This window comes from Apium graveolens, chromosome 10, assembly GCF_009905375.1.
Source record: "Apium graveolens cultivar Ventura chromosome 10, ASM990537v1, whole genome shotgun sequence".
In the NCBI taxonomy this organism is placed as follows: domain Eukaryota; kingdom Viridiplantae; phylum Streptophyta; class Magnoliopsida; order Apiales; family Apiaceae; genus Apium; species Apium graveolens.
The window spans coordinates 19,446,208-19,465,135 of NC_133656.1; positions in this window are offsets into that span (position 1 = coordinate 19,446,208).

The window sequence follows — 18,928 nt, forward strand, 5'->3', positions numbered from 1 at the left end:
TTGATTTTGTGTGGTTCTCATTCAACCACACCTCCTTCCTTCCCATGTCATGCCTATGTCATGTTGTGATGTCATCTTTCCCTCCTTGTCCTCCTCTCATTGGTTGGGTGACATCACTCCCTCTAATCCCTTTCCTTAACTTCCTAATCGTTTGCCTAATGACCGCTGATCTGTTATATGGTTCGCTTAACTTTCGTTCTCGTTTATCGTTTGAAAGATCATACCCGAGATCTTATTACTTAGGTTCCCTTAACCTTTCTCAGTACATTATATTCCTTTTTATGATCCTCTATTATAATCCTTTAATTTAAATCCTTTTTATCCTGTTACCTTATACTCAATTCTTTCCGCATCTAGGGTATTTCCGGGAAAAACCAAAGTGTTCGGAATTGGATTCTGACGATCTTTACATACACTTATATACTACATAGAGTACTAATAATATCCCAGAATATCCATATCAGAACCCCTACATAGTGTGGCATGAAAAGTTTTCTCATTCAGCAAAAACACTATTCATAAGGGTTTCAAAATTTCCCAAAAATTGGGGTTATTACAATGACAGATGGTAGGGTTTATCATATAAGGGAAATTCCATTCCACTGAAGTATTTTGAAGAATTGGAACATGTATTATTCTTACTTCAAGTGAATGACAAAATAACAGAAAGTGCTACAAACTATTTGAAGAGTCAAATTCAGAAACAGAAAAGGCTTTATTCTGTTAAGTCTGACATCATATAACTTCCAAAGTACAGAGATCACAAGGGTGAGATTGTTGAGATGAAGCCTAACTCTGCTAAGATTATAACTACCTTTCTGGGTTACAAGGCTATGGAATTCAATCTTAAGTCTGACAAGGCATATTTGATCAGACTGGATCAGACATAAGGAAAGCTAAAATTAATGATCTCAGGGCTGCAATCTTTCAAACTGGTGAAGATTCTGCAGAACTTAAAGATGCTAAAAGGAGGATGATTGATGAACTCAAATATGCTGAGAGATGTTTGTTAAAGAACTATCTCAGAACAACTCCTGACATCAGAGAGATCAGAAAGTGAAGCCAAGTCAAGATCTACAACTGATCAAATTCTGATATGAATACAGATTGAAGTTGTTATCAGAAGTTAAAGTTGGTAAAGCTTTAAGGACTGTAAGTTGTAGTTATCTAGTCAAATTCTCATGCATTTGTACTTAATGTTTTTGACATCATCAAATATCTGTTAACTTGTATATTATGCTAATTTACAAGTTGGGAGAGATTGTTAGATATATTTGATAATGTCATGACTAATATGATTTATGTTTAGTTTTCAGATCTTACTTAAATAGGACAAATCAGTACTTAACTGAAATCAGCACTTATACTGAAGTCAGAACTTAAGTCATCAGTACTTAAGGTTCAGGAGATATTTATCAGAAGATAATATCAGGACTTAAAGGAAACGTTCAGATAAGGAAGGCGGCTGATTGAAAGGAAAAGAAGATCAAGACAAACGTAAGAAGAGATATGCATGAAGAAGAAATTCTATGAATAATAGAATACTTGGAAGAAAAGATATCTGATTGATATATTTTAGAAAGCAGAATTATATTCCATATCAATTAGCGATTATCTGTAACTGTGTAGTATATAAACACAGACATAGGGTTTATACTATAAGTTTTATCATTATCGAGAAGATTATTCATTGTAACCCTAGCAGCTCTCGTGATATTTGTTCATCACTGAGAGAGGACAGTTCCATACTGTAACAGAGTTTATTGTTTTGAATAAAGTTTGTTTTCTGTTACTTGAGTTATTAGAGTTCGATTTGATTGTGCTATACACTGTATTCACCTCCCTCTACAGTGTGTGTGACCTAACATGGTATATCTTATTTAAACACTTAAATAGATAAAGCCCGCAATAAAACCAAAAAAATCTTTTATTAATATCAATGAAATCAATACAGATTACATAAAAGTTATTCCTAAATCATCATACGTGATTCGACCTAGGACACATCTCTTTCAATCTCCCACTTGTACTAAAGCCAATCACTCTGGTATCTAATACCCATCTTGTGTTTATGACGATCAAAGTGACTTTGAGAAAATGGCTTTGTGAGTGGGTCTGCTACGTTGATATGTGTCAACTCTCTTGACGTCTCCTCTTTTAATACAATACAAGAAATGTTACCGCGCTCCCACTAACCTTTTTGTAGACACATGGTTCATCTATGTTTTTGATAAAACCAAACTCTTTTTGTTGTCTCATCAAAACGGATGTTCCATCTACGAGAAGCTTGCTTTAAACCATATATGGTTCGCAACAGCTTACACACTAGGTGTTCATTTCCCTTGGAAAGAAAACCCTCTGGTTGTGTCATATACACTTCCTCTTCAAGTTTCCCATTGAGGAAGGCCATTTTCATGTCCCTTTTCCAGATCTCATAGTCGTAGTAAGCAACAATCGCAAGCAAACTCCGAATTGATTTTAACAGGGCTACAGGCAAAAAAGTTTCATCAAAGTCAATCCCTTGCCTTTGTCTGAATCCTTTTGCCACGAGCCTGGCCTTATAGGTCTCCACCTGCCCATCTGCTCCAATCTTTCTTTTGTATACCCACTTGCACCAAATAGGCTTAACACCTTCAGGCGCCTCAACCAGAGTCCATACTTGGTTGGTATACATAGATTCCATTTCGGATTTCATGGCACTATGCCATTTCTCTGAGTCAATACTATTCATAGCCTCATTATAGGTCACAGGGTCGTCATCATCAATGATTGACAACTCATTGTCATTCTCAATGACAAGGCCATAATACCTCTCAGGTTGGCGAGACACTCTCCCTGACCTACGAATGGGCTGTTCCACAGAAGGTTGTTCAGTCTGAACAGGTGTTTCCACTTGATCCGTAGTAGTTTGTGCTTCTTGTACTTCATCAAGTTCAATTTTTCTCCCACTATTTCCTTCAAGGATAAACTGCTTTTCCAAGAAGGTAGCATGTCTGGAGACAAACACCCGATGATCGGTGTAAAAGTAATACCCTAAAGTCTCTTTAGGATATCCCACAAAATTACATTTTACAGATCGAGATTCCAGCTTATCTGGGTCAACTTTCTTGACATAAGCTGGACATCCCCAAATCTTAACGTGTTTAAGACTCGGTTTCCGTTCTTTCCATATCTCATATGGAGTTTGAGGAACAGATTTGGAAGGCACCTTATTCAGTAAATATGCTGAGGTTTCCAATGCATAACCCTACAGGATTACTGGAAGATTCGCATAGCTCATCATGGACCGAACCATGTCTAACAAAGTTCGATTTCTCCTTTTAGATACCCCATTCAACTGTGGAGTATATGGAGGAGTCCACTGGGAGACTATACCATTTTCTTTAAGATAAGCTAGAAACTCTCCATTCAAGTATTCACCACCTCGATCTGATTGAAGAGTTATAATACTATGTTTGGTTTGTTTCTCCACTTCATACTTATATTCTTTGAAATTTTCAAAGGCTTCAGACTTGTGTTTCATCAAATACACATATCTGAATCTAGATTGATCATCTATGAAAGCAATGAAGTATGAAAATCCACCCATGTCTTGCGTAGACATTGGTCCACATACATCTGTGTGTACCAATCCTAGCAAATCTACAGCCCTCTCTCCATGTCAATTAAATGGAGATTTGGTCATTTTACCCAATAGACAAGAATCGCATGTAGGATATGATTCAAAATCAAAGGGGTCAAGTAACCTTTCCTTATGCAATGTCCGCAATCTATTTTCACTAATATGACCAAGTCCGTAGTGCCACAAGAAAGTGAGATTTTCATCATCCCTTTTTCTTTTATTAGTATGTTCAATTTGTAGTAAATTATGCTCTGCGTCACATACATACAGACCATTGTTTAAAATACCACTTCCATAAAGAAAGTTATCTCTAAGAATTGAACATTTATTATTCTGAATAAGAAACGAAAATCCAGCCAAGTCTAACATGGAATAGAAATAATATTCCTCACAATCGAGGGAACAAAATAATAATTATTTAGAACAATAGTCTTGCCCGTAGGCATATGTAAATGAAATGATCCTACAGCTTCAATAGCAACTCTTACTCCATTTCCCATCCGTAGAATCACCTCCTCTTCTTCAAGAGTCCTACTTCTCCTTAGTCCCTGCAACGGATTGTAAATATGAGAACCAAAGGCGGTATCTAATACCCAAGTAGAAATTTGACTTAGTGACATATTAACTTCGATCATGAACATACCTGAATCAGAAACGGGAGTCTCACTACCCTTCTTCTTCTTTTTCAATTCTGCAATGTAAACCTTGCAGTTCCTCTTCCAGTGCCCCACCTTGTTACAGTGAAAGCAAACAACTTTGCTCTTGGGGTCTTCAGCTTTTGGTGGAACCGGCTTTTTCTCACCTACTTTCTTCTTCTTGGAAGGATTCTTCTTCCTTTTCTTAGGATTGGAACCTTCACAAATTAGAAGAACATAACTCTTCTTAGGGGGAAAATTCGATTCTGCGGTCTTCAACATGTTGTGGAGTTCAGGCAGGCTGACATCCAGCTTATTCATGTGAAAGTTCACAACAAACTGCGAGAATGAACTCGGAAGTGATTGCAAGACCAAGTCTTGGCTCAGCTCCCCATCCATGGCAAAACCAAGTTGTCCAAGACGTTCAATCGAATTAATCATCTTAAGTACATGGTCATTCACAGATGATCCCTCAGACATCCTACAACCGAACAGTTCCTTCGATATCTCATATCAAGCTGTCCTCCCTGCCACATCATACAACTCTTGTAGATGCATAAGGATAGTGTGAGCATCCATATGCTCATGTTGCTTCTGTAGCTCAATGTTCATGGAAGCTAGCATGATGCATTGAGCAACATTTGCATCATCTATCCACTTACGATACACAATATGTTCATCATTATGTGCATCGCTAGCAGGTTCAGTAGGCTTAGGTGAGTCAAGCACATATTCCAGCTTCTCAACCCTGAGAACAATTCTCAAGTTTCAAAGCCAATCAGCAAAATTAGGACCGGTCAACTTGTGAGCATCTAGTATACTCCGGAGTGATAGTGCAGAAGACATAACGAATATAGTAAATCTGTAAATGATGAACACATAATAACACTTAGCAAATATTCAATTTCATTTCAAGACACTATACGAATCAGGTCTTTATTCATAAGTGGCTCCCACTAGTTTATCTAATTTATACAAACCCTAAGTGAAAATTAAGCATTCATAATGCTAGTGGGAATAGGGATCCTACATTCCATCACACAACCTCGGCTGTAGCACGAAACGTCATGTGATGTTCAATAGGCAGACAACTCTTGTCAATTACATCTTATGTTATTCCCTAATAAAACTTTAGCCTCTTGAATAATTGAGTCACGGATGTAGCACGACAAACTCAATATTCTAAGTCAAGTCTAACCCAACCTTTCGTACAATTAAATCAGTCTCCAACGGCCCACGGCTGTAGCACGTAACGACCTTTAGATTCTAATTCAATGTACACATCTTTATGTTATAGACAAGTATTTTTTTATTTCGAAATCAAAGCCCTCGGCTGTAGCACGAAACAACAATGATTTAAAAATAAGAACTACTTTCTACCATGTTGGAAGGCTTTGACCGACACAAGCCCGTTGTGTCATTGGCCAATTACTACTTGATATTATTTAATTTTAGAGGAATTATATTATGTTACAATCATAATCATATTATAAAGAGATTCTTCCTTTTAAATTAAATATTTCAAATCAATAATCGATAATCAGATGATTCCCAGATCGGGGGGAGCATTGTCAAAAGGCGTCACTTAATACCCCTTTCTTACAGATAGAAATCTGCTTTTGACAGAATCATCCTTTCTCTCAATATTGAAAATTCATATTTTATTACGTGTTTCATAAACACAAGAATCTCATGATTGTATTCATAATATTATTGTTAAGGCAAGAAACGATTCCTATTCTAGATTTTCTAGAGCACGCCTTATATTGATTTAAGTTCACCTAAATCTATCATCGCATGGTAAACATAGGCATATATCTCATATATAAAATTAAATAAACAAGTAAATGTAAAGTGCAATAAAGTAAATGTGTTTGGTTATGGCCCCATCCTATGTGATCTTTATCAAGCTCATGATAAAGGTCAAGGTCAATCTAATATGGTGATGGAAATAAATACAACTACTTATTACATAAGTCTTCTTCTTTGTTTAGACTTCTTGTATGCCTCGTCTTCTTCTTTGTATCACCTCCATTGGATAGCCTTCTTGAGTCTTCAATTACATTACATGATTGAAAGTAAAACTAATCTAATGAACTTACAAGAATAACTCGAGTTACATTCGAGATTTATGATTACAAAGATTGACGACATGCAAGTCGTATTTTAAAACCAAAACAAAACCATTACACCAAGGTCGAAAGGCCATAACCATCCACCATGCTCATACAACACATAAAAGCATGTTGAAACACATAATCTGATCTTAACATATCATATTATCCATGATCTAATCATAAAAAAAAATATGACAAAAATCAGAAAAATCAGAATCAAATCTGAAAAACAAGAATCACTATTAACGGACTGTAAATGATGTCAAACGCCTTACAGACGAGTCGCTGATAGCTTTGGCTATCAGTTTTGTTCAGATGCTTGTTTACCTATGGAAAATGGTATTCTTTTGCGTAAATCGGATACCAGACCCAGATTTTAGCAAATCTGCAGCAACCAATTCAGAATCCATATCTAATATGATTCTCATAATTAGAACAAACATAAATCATGTATATATAGGTATATATACAGATTATATAATCATCTTATGATTATACAACTCACATGAATATCATATATTCAAAACCATACATATATAAGCATATTATATCAACATCAAATCATGATGAATCACGTACATGCTCATATATCGAAAATAGTTAAACACATAAACGAATTAAAAACTTTTCGCAAGTAGCTCTGATGCCATTGAAGGGTTTTTAGTACATAAACGCAACGAAAACGTAAATTTAAATCTTAAAAAAACCGAAACCTTCCGCAAGATCCTTGCAAAAAATAATATTTAATTCGTAGTTCAGTATGTTTACCTTAAGAAGCTTTACGTTAATGGAAAGATGGAGGTCTTTAATAGCGATCCAAGAATGATGAACGGAAATCCCTAGCAGCTGCTCCTCCAGTGTGAAGCACTCCACCGGTATCCACCAAGAGTACAATGTGATGGAGGAGGTTGAGGTTGAGAGAATTAGTTGCCTCCCTCTTGTTCTACTTTAGAATTAGGGTTAATTATTTGGGTTGAGGCAAATAGGGTTTATAATAGTATATTTATAGGCAAAATTTTCAGCTGAAAATTTTCCATAAAATATTATTATTATTAACCCTTTAATTGATTATTCTTATTAACCAATTAACTAATAATTAAAACACCTTTTAATCATTAATCCCTTTTCTAAACACTTTAGAAAAATAATTCTCTCACTTGATTTAATTTTCAAAATTAAATTCTTAAATAATAATATTAAGAATTAATTAAATCTCATTTAATCAATTATTAAATCTGCTAATTAATTATTTATTTCACAAATAAATAATTACCAGCCATTATTAATTAATTCCTCCACCATTAAATCATTCTCTTTTATGGTGTGACCCTGTAGGTTCAATATTAAGCCGGTAGTAGAAATAAATAATAATAAAACTATTTTATCATTATTTATATAAGTTCTCTAATTCATTAAATATGATTAATTAATAAATTAATCATATTTATTCTACATCGTGAGGGATACTTCTCAGCATATCGCGACTACCCGGATAATATGAATTCACTGCTTAGAATACCAAGAACCTATTCAGTGAGTAGTTATCGTACAATCAATTCCTTCTACCCTGCAATGTCACGATTAAATACAAGGCATAGAACTTGTGTCAAGCCTATCTTATTTAATCATTTGCTTTCCCATTCACTATGCTTAGTTCTATTTAATGTAATTTAGAAACCCCTTTCTAATTTCATTCACTCTGGCCAGAGATTACTGAACTAGCATAAGTGGATCAGCATTGAACATTCTCTTCCTTCACTGGAAGGGGTAGATCCTTTATTGATACTACACTATCTTCGTGTACAAATTCCTATACCCAGTAGAGCCCTTATAATTGTCCCTGGAGACTTAGAACTAAACCAAATCATAGTTCAGTGTACACAAGATGACTATGATGACCTCAAGTCTAAGGATACTTGTACAACTATCACTATGTGAACAACTGCTGACACGTGAGTGAACTCCATCAGTTGTTCAGCTGTGTGAGTCATGTTTAATGAACTTATTCAATAATAAGCACCTACATACTAGCTATAGTGTCACCACACAAATGTCTATGAGAACAGACATCCTTCATAATGAAGCAATCATAGTATGTACCGATCTTTGCGGATTACTAATTACCAGTTAGTAATCCTACGGCCAGGAAATATTTAAGTTTAGAGTTATCATCTTTTAGGTCTCATTATTATGATCTCATCATAATCCATAAAAAGCTTTACTCTAAACTATGGTATATCTTATTTAAACACTTAAATAGATAAAACGCGCAATAAAACCAAAACAAGTCTTTTATTAATATCAATAAAATCAAAACAGATTACGTAAAAGTTATTCCTAAATCATCATACATGATTGGACTTAGGACACATCTCTTTCACCAACAAACTGTGGTTTTAATTAGGAAATCAGCCCAATTCTAGTTTTATCCTCTCAAAAGGATGTTACTATTGAAATAAGCTCCCAACCAGGAGCACAGGCCAAGAGGGTTAGGGACACAAGTTCACCATAGACTTATGCCTAAAAGAAAAGATCTAAAACCCTTGGGGATGCACAGGGAACACACACTGTACAAACTGGAGCTAAAGACTCAGTCACTGCACCATCTCAAAGTTAGCATGATGTGGCTCCAATAAATGTGGAGTCACAGCCAAAATCATTGACAATTAAAGCACCTGAAACACCAAATTCACCCACACACTCACTAGATGTAGACATGATTCATACATCACTTCCAAATTCTCCATCTTTAACTCTGTTGGAGAAGCCAAAATTCCAAGAAAGTGAGCATCATCTTTTAGATGATTTGTTGGCTCACTTGCCAATTCTTTCTGAGTCTATTGAGACATCTGTGCCCAAATTTTCATCAATCTGTACAAATTCTACATTAGTCTCCCCTCCAAACTCATTCATTTCTTCTATCCCGGTGGATATTGTTCATCCGTCGAGTAGTGATTGTACCCCGACGGATGTGCCTAACAGCAGTCATCCATCGGATAGCCAAACTACTATCCCGATGGATGTTCCTCATCCGTCGGTACTCTCTACATAACTTCAAATTCCAACAATTGTCACAAGTGCAGATGACCTAGTAGTAGTACAATCACTCTTAGGACTGAGGGAAGGGAGTGAATTGAGTAAGAGGCCGGGTTGCTCCCAGGCAAAAGGAGAGGAAATGAGTGAACCAATGCAGACCATTTCTTCAGGTCTGGAAAAAATGAGTGAGGGGAGTCCCACCTTAGATGGTGAAGGTGAGGATGTGAGGGTGGGAAGCCAAGGGGAGCCCTTGATGCAAGAAAAGAGAGATCTTGAGAGAAATGCAGGTACAGGAGTGTTGGACACCATTGCTAGTGAGTCAATGGATGTCAATGATACAGAAAGGGATAGACTATTTCAGCAAGAATATCAAGCTGTCATAGATTCTATCTCTCTGGATGCTGAGACATTTACTCATCCTGTAACAGCTTATCAAACTCTAGCTGGACAGGGCAATGAGGAGGCTGAAAAGATGCTTAACCTAGTTCATACAACTGCTTCTCTACAAAGGGAAAATGATGCAATCACTGTTATGCCATCAATAACTGGCAGTGACTTTGAACTGGCTGATGACTCTTTTGGGGATGCTGGTGGGGATGATGAGGAAGACAACATAAGCATAGGGGGAGATGTAGACATTCCTTCCTGGATGCTAACCAAATAGTGTTCATACTCACATCTCCAATCCACATTGTTCAAACTCATTCATGATACCCAAATAGCCATTCAAGCATCCACAAATGCCAGCACAAAAAGGTTACTTACAACACATCTTGAAGCTCTACAGCTGCACAAGATTCAAGCTCTCCCACATAGTCAAAGTGTGGATGAAATAAAGCAAGAGGTTTCTGAGGTAAAACAGGACTTCATAGCAAGGTTGGATGCGAGACTTCATAGAACCACCATGACTGAGATAGCTCAGAAATTGAGGAAATAAGCTGATTTAAATAGAAAGGTTAAGGCCATGGACTCTAGGTTATCTGATGTGGAGAAGTCAATGGCCAAAATACTTGCTATTCAGGAAGCTCAGACTACTCTGCTCCAACAGTTGGTGGCTGCTCAACTCCCTTCCACTCAACAACTTGATGCTAATAAAAAGGGGGAGAAAGGTTCATCAAGTGAGGGGGAGAAATAGCTCAACATTCAAGTCATCAAAGTAATTGTGCCAACAATTACTTTCACTAAGTCACCAGCTATGTATAGCATTGATCTCATCAAACTAGCAGTAGCAAAACTGGAATCAAATGACAAACTGCCAAAGATTGATGTAGCAGCAGCTGAGAGGGAACTAGATAAAAAATGGAAGAAAATTGATGTTGATATTCAGAAGAAATTTGGTCCGCTACAGAAGCCTGAAAAGAATTTTCATCACCATTCTCAAGTCAAACATATCTCAGTGCATGAAATGAGTCTAGGCAACTTGGAAAAAGGTCAAACTTCATGCATCAAATCTACAAAAGCTAATATGATTCTGAAGCCTAAAAGAAACTACTCAAAGTTCTCAGACAAAAACCCTATGGATCTTTTGTTTGAGACACCTAGGCCAGATGAAAAGAAGCTTCTGGAAAGGTCAATTGCATTTTACAAAGATCCATCTGATTCAGTTCAAAAGAAGAGAATTGCCAAGATCTACAGGAATGGAAAAGAGATCTGTGTGGTGGCTGGACACCCTCTATTTGTAGAAGCTAAGAAGGAAGAAAAAGAAAGGATCAAGCAAGAAAAGAAGCAGGTTGTTCTAGATCCTAAGAAACTCAAACAAAAAAAAGAGCAAGCTGCTATCTTAGCCAAACTTCAAGCTGTCAAACCTACAACTGAGATTTCTGAAAAAACACCTGTGATTACTGAAGCTCAGAATCAACAAATGCAAAATGAACCTCCACAGAAAAGAAGATTCAGATACAAGCTTCATTCTAAAAGAAAATTGGACTTTAATGATGAGGAAATGGAAGACTACATTCCCAAACAGTCTACAACTTCAACTCAGACATCCAAGCCCTCAGTGGTACATGAAAAATTCAAGGTGGATCCAACTAAGAATTTTTATGGTGGGCCTATTATTTCCAAGGATGAGCCATTAGACTGGAAAAGTCTTCCAATTCCTGAGTTCAACTTACCTATCTTCAACAAGCCAAAGAAGACAAAGATAAGAGCAACCAAGAAAAGCAAGCCTGTAACTCTCGGAACCAAGACCTTAACCAAATCTAAATATACAGTCAACAAGGAAGATCTTAAATATATCTATAATATCAAGGAGTTTTCTGATTTAAACCTCTACTTGGATGAACTGGTAGAAGTGAGAGGAATTGATGCTCACACACATCTTCCTGAAATATTGGTGTTTAAGTACAAGGAAGGGAAATAAATCACATGGCCTCTTCACAGTTTTATAGAAGAAAGTCAATCTGTACTGAATTAGTTGTCTCTTTTCAGCCTCATTGACATCCATTAACTCACTAACAATGGGTATTTGCCATTCAGCTGTACCTGCTTTTCTCTCATTTCTCTCATTTCTCTCTGTTTTTGCATCAAGGGCTCCCCTTGGCTTCCCACCTTCACACCCTCTAACGTGGGACTCATCTCACTCTCTTTTGCCAAGCTGGAAGGAATAAATTACATTTGTTCACTCTTTTCCTCTCCTTTTGCCTTAGAGCAACTTAGCCTCTCACCCTGTTCACTCCCTTCCATCAATCCTAATAGTGATTGTACAACTACTAGATCATCTACACTTGTAACAATTTTGGAAATTTCAAGTGGTGCATTGACTTTCAACAGATGAGCAACATCCGTCGAAGTAGTAGTTGAGAAATTCAATGGATAATTGCTGTTAAGTACATCCGTCGAGATAAAATCACCAGTCGACGGATGAACAATATCCGTCGAAATAGTAGAAATGAATGAGTTTGGAGTTGAAATTATTGTAGAATCTGTGGTAATTGATTTCAGATTGTCCACAGATTTCTCAATATTTTCAGAAAGAAATGGCAAGTGAGCCAACAAATCATCTAAAAGATGATGCCCACTTGCTTGAGATTTTGGATCCTCCAAGAGAGTTAAAGATGGAGAATCAGGAAATGGTGTGTGAATCAAGTCCACATCCAAAGAGTTAGTGGGTGAGTTTTGTGTGTGAGGTGCTTCTATAGTAATAGATTTTGGCCGTGACCCCATATTTATTGGAGCCACATCAATCTGAATTTGAGAAGGTGCTATAACTGAGTCTTTGACTGCAGTTTGCACAGTGTGTGCACCCTGTGTATCCCCAGTATGTTTAGATTTCTTCTTTCTTGTGTAAGTTTGATGTTGGTCTGTGTCCCTAACCTTTTTGGCCTGTGTTCTTGGCTGAGAGTTTTGTTCAATAGTCACATTCTTTTGGAAGGATGCAGGTAATAATGCGCTTGATTCCTTATTAATCACTATAGTTTGTTAGGAAACTATAGTGTGGCTAGGCTGGGTTACACACACATCTCTCCTTATTCTTAGGGCTTCTTTGATGTTCACCCTGTCCTTCACCAGCCTCACTTCCCTTCACACTTCCCTCTATAGTTTTGGTAGTTTTTGAAACTAGTCCCTTTTGAGAGGAACTAGAGTGGGGTCTTTAAGACTTGGATTTAGAAACTTTTATTTTAGTGGCTTGGGTAGGCATCTGTTGGGTCAAACTCACAGATGCCATAGCCATACTTATCTGTTGGGTTCTCAATAGGAAGAACTTTAGAAACATGATTAGCCAACATCATAAAAAATCTAGCATAATAGATGTTATTGTTTCTTTTCTTAATATCTCCTAATTTATAACCTAACTCATACAAGACAGACTCACTAAAATTATAATACTTATCACTAAGTAGCATATAGAGCATGTTAACAAGTGAGTAAGTCATAGCATCAAAGTTGCTTATTTTACCAGAAAACACTTTAATGAATGCATCACAGAGAAAGCTCCATTCCTTTTTAAGGCATTTCCTCCTAACCTCACCTAGCTTGGTGGGGTTATAAGAATAGCCCATAGAAGTAAGCATGACACTTAAATCTGTGTCTGTGTGTGGAACAAGTGCGTTATTATCAGGTAATTGCAAACAAGCTTGAATTTTATCACTATTTATGCAGTAATTATTACCTTTCAGAGAGAAGGAAATAGTTTTGTCCTTTGAATTGTACAATGTTGTAGTCCATATCTCTTTCACCACCTCACAGTAGATTACTGGTGATGCCAACATAGAATTGCTCAATTTGCAGTCTTGAATAAAGTCCATCATCATGTGATAGGCCTTAGAAGCAGTGATATTCTTGTTGACAAGTGCCACAAAATTGTTCTTTTCATATACGAAACCAGTTTGAGATATGATTTTTACAACAAGTGCCATTGAAATGATGAAAGCAGTTTTAGAGAAAGGTATTGAGTTTTGGAGACGAAGAGAGTAGAATTGCTTGAGAAAGATAAAAGTAAAAATGAAAAATAAATTGGGCTTTAATACTATCTTAGAATTGAACGGTTAAAAATTAAAAAGTAAGAATAAAGTACCAAATGAAATTTGCTCAAAATAGCCGTTTAAAATAAAATAAACTATAGAAATTCTAAAGGTTATCCATCGAGATATACTTACAGACTGTAACTAAATTTGATGGATAAGAAATAGAATTAACGTCTATGATTAAAGCAATTTGATGGATGAAGATTAAACAGATATCCATCGAGATAAAAAGTACCCAGAATAATATTTAATTTTTCAACAGATAATTAAAATTCGACGGATATTCATTTTCTATAGATAATGAACATCTGTCGAGATGTAAATTTTGACTTAGCCAAAATTTCATCCTTGACAAGAAAAATCAAATTTGATTCCGACTGTATTTCAAATTTCTTAGACATCAAAATAATTTAGGAATAATTAAGCATACCTAACTAACTTACCAACCTAGTAAAAGTGGATTCATCAAGTGGCTTGGTAAATATGTCTGCAAGTTGCTTTTCACTTTGAACAAAATGAAGTTCCACAGTACCATTCATGACATGATCTCGAATGAAATGGTACTTGATGTCAATGTGCTTGGTTCTTGAATGCTGTACTGGATTTTTAGCAATTGTAATGGCACTGGTGTTATCACAGAAAATAGGAATCTTATCCACCTGTAGACCATAGTCCAACAGTTGGTTTTTCATCCATAAAATTTGTGCACAATAACTGTCAGCAACAATATATTCAGCCTCAGCTGTAGAAGTAGATATCGCATTTTGCTTTTTACTGAACCAGGATACTAGCTTATTTCCTAGAAATTGACAGGTTCCTGTTGTACTTTTTCAATCAATTCTATAACCTGCATAATCTGCATATGAATAACCCATTAGATCAAAACCAGAATCTCTAGAATACCAAATGCCAAGTTTTGGTGTTCCTTTGATGTAGCGACTGGGAATTTCGCGATGTGAATAAGTGAATAAAGTATAATTTTTTGTTGTAATTGTGAATTTATTTGAATAAATAAAAGGTTAAATGATTTTGTGGTTAATTGTTGTTGTTGTATAATAGTAACTAGGAACATAAAGTAACCCGTTCCAGTTTGACGAGTCAACTAAGGGAATAAGCTGTTTTGTCGGGCCATCAAGTTGAACGGAACCCATATTAAAATGGTTGAATATATTTAAAAGTGTGAATGTGAAATATATGTGATGATCTTGTGTGTTTGCATGATATTTGAGGTGTGCGTGTTTGAATTTGAGAGTTGTGAAATTTTAAATATTTATAAAAGGAGTTATAAAGGTTTCATTAATCTTTAAACATTTTTATAAAATTATAGAAATGTAATCAAGGTGTGAGAGTTATTTTATTACCTTCTTAATAATCCAATGAATTTTCTAAAACTAATGGATGGATTTATTTGAGTAGTTTGATATTTTAAAAATGATTTTATAAAAGGGATTTTCATTATTCGAGATTTAATGGAAAAATCATTATAAAATGATTCGCTTATTCAAAAATATATTTAAAAGTACTAGCAAGGAGCTAATTTTATGTTTTACTTTAAGAAAATTTAATTTTAAATAATTGCACTTTGTGTGAAGGAAAAATATATTTGTTTTGTTGTGTTTTTACCTAAATATGAAAAGTAGAAAAAAGAATTAAATGGGAGAATGATCATTTTGCCCATGAGTACATATTTATATATATATATACACTCCTTTGTTGTGCAAGACATGCTTGTACAATAACAAGACTAAGTCAAATTGACAACCCTAAGTAAGTTGTATTGTAATCTATGTTTTGTATTTTATATTGTAACATTTAAGTCTGTAAAAATATACAAGAGCAGACTGAAGTCTTTTTCTGTAAACAGTATCAAGCCTAAGAATTCTATCTAGAAGAAGACCAAGAAGATCATGCCTCAGAAGAATTATGAAGAAGCTTGGAGTTGAATAAATCTGTTTTGGGAAAAATATTCTAAGTCAAGATCTCTACAAGTCACAAATTAAGTGTTATAAAGAAGTCATTCGAGAACTCCAGAATGACTTATCGACAAGTCAGGAAAAGCTACTAGAGAACTCATAGATATCGACAAGCCAATTTAAAGACCTGAAGAATGAAGATATCGACAAGTCATTTCTTCACGAGAGAACTCAAATTTATCGATAAGCCAATTTGTCAACAGAGAACTATGAGTTATCGATAAGTCTATTTGTCACTAGATAAATCAGAGTTATCGATAAGCCAAAGTAAAGACATGAAGATGAGAGATCTCGACAAGCCAAATTCTTTTATAGAGAACTCAGAGACCTCGATAAGTCAAAATAACTGTAGAGTGATTAGAGATCTCGATAAGCCAATATACTTATCGAGATGTCGAGTTCTCTATATACCAAATTGGAGATCCCAAAGTAAAACTCAAAGTACAAAGTGCAGACTAGTTCAATATCCAAGATTATCAATCAACAAACAATCTAATCAGTTGGATTGACAAGTCTATAAAAGCAGCTTAAGATCAAAGGCCAAGATTAACTGGCAAAGTAAAGTCACAAGCGTGCAAGATTAGCAAAGATACACTAAGCCAGAAATAAAAAGATTTGATTATCCAAAAATAGGGTTTAGTACATGCTGTTGCATGCTGTGTAATAACCAGTGTTTACAGTTCTATAAAGTAAACACTGGGTGCTTTGTTAGTGGTAACAATTTAGATCAGAAAAATATTATATTCTCTCAAGGAAGAAGCTAAGCTCTTTATCAACAAAGAGCCTAGAAATTTATAGAAAAATATTCTTAATTTTAATATTAAATTAAGTGAGTTTTGAAAGATTTGTGTTCATTGTTTTATTTGTCTAAATTCAGTACTAACATATTTTACTACAAGATTTTAGTTTACTTTGTTCACCATCAAAAACACTTCAAGAAAAGCAGAAAAACACAAACACACATTCACCCCTGTGTGTGATTTATTATCTAAAAAATGGTATCAGAGCAAAATATGAAAGTAAATAGATTCAAGATCTTGGAAGAATGAATACATAAAAAATCAGTAGCATCAAAATCCCTACTTTTGATAAGACTAATTACACTCTTTGAAAGAAGAAAATGTTGGTGTTTATCAGGATGGCCAATCCATTATATATTCAGATTCTCAAGAATGGGCCTTTCACTCCTATGGTAAGAGTTGAGGAATCTACAGATGGAGACATGGTCATTCCAGCTCATTATGCTCCTAAAGATCCATCATAATACACTGAGCATGAGAAAGAAAAAGTCTCCCAAGATAGTGGCTTGCAGTTAATATTGATTGAGTCACTTGGCAATGTAATGTACAATAACATTATCAACTGTGACACTGCTAAACAGATCTAGGAAAAGATAGAGATACTTTGTGAATGAACAGAGGATGTTAGGTCAAATCAAAGAAGGATACAGATTTCACAGTATGAGGGTTTCATGGATAAGCCAAATGAAAGTATAAATGATGTGTTTGAAAGGTTTAACAAGCTGATTAATGACTTGCAGCTGCATGATGAATATTATAAAGCTGAAGAAGTGAACTTGAAGTTTTTGCTCACACTCCCTGATCATTTGGAACAGAAAATTTTTGCAATTAGAGAAAGGAGAGACTTGAGAAGAATAACTCTAGAAGTTCTATATGGAATCTTAAAATATATGAATTAGAAATAATTCAAAGGAAATCATTAAGAGTTGGTCAAGGGCATGTTATAGATGGTTCAAGTGCTCTAATTGTCAATGAAAGCCAACCCTCCAATGATGAGCGAAGATCCCAGACTCCACTTTCCTCAACAAGTGAACAAAGAAACAACGATTCACAAGAACAAGTCATACTGGAATTAGAAGAAGATGAGTTCTACACCCTGTATGAACTTGATGAGCTAGATTAGTCAATGGACTATCTGGCACGAAAGTTCTCTAACATTAGAGTAAAGAAGCCAAGATTCTTCAAAGGTAAAGGACAATCATTCAACAAAGACAGCAGCTGGAAAGGAAAAGGGAAGTTCACATCTGATAGCAAAAATGGCTACAAAACTGGATCTGTTGACAGATTAAAAATAAGGTGCTATAACTGTGATGAGCTAGGCCGTTTTGCTATAGAATGCAGGAAACCCAGGAAAGAAAAGAAAGACAAAGCTTATCTTGAACTGAAAGCAAAGTATGAAGCTCTTTTAAAGAAACAGCAAAGCAAAGCCTATATTGTAGAGCGAAAGAGTTGGGATGATTATGATAATGATGAAGATGAGGAAGTTGGAAATTATGCACTTATGGCCTTGGAGCAAGGAGTGTCATCCTCATCAAAAACACAGGTACCGACTCTTACCACCATTGATTTAAATGTGAGTCAATATAAGGAAACTGTTGAAAAGATGAGCACATAAAAGTTTCACCTTCATACAAGTATGGTTGCTGCTAATGAAGAGGTTAACAGATTGAAAAAGATAAATGAGAAACTTGAAAATGAGAAACTTGAAAATGAGAAACAATAAACTGAGTTGTTGCTCGTAGAGCTTGAAGCTGTGAAACAAGAAAATGCATATCCAAAGAACAAGCTCAAGTATGCAAATGAGATTGAAGCTGTGTTAAGGGAGAAGCTAGAAAAGAATGAAGTCAAGTTAAAATCTTTCAGGAATGCATCTGAGTTGGTTGGACAATACCATGAGAAGAACAAGCCATGTGCAAATATTGCTATTGGTCTTGATTATGATGCCTTAAACAAAAAGAAGAAAGTTGTAGGTGAAAAGGGAAAGCAAATGAAAATGAAGATGTTCCAGCCAAGCTGAAAAAGGTTGGCTCACCTATGTTCAAAGCATGTGAAGTAGATTTCAGTAAAGAGGAGTTGATCATAAAGCAAGAATGTCACACCCCCAACTTAAACAGCAAAATAAATATAGCTATTACATCATTTTAATGAAGAATACACAACCAAATCCAAGATCTTACAGTTTAGGGTTTGGAACAACCCAACACTACCAACTATTACATCTGATTACAAATACCGAGTCCTCACACAACTATTATTACTTATTCTACCTGAGCTCGAAC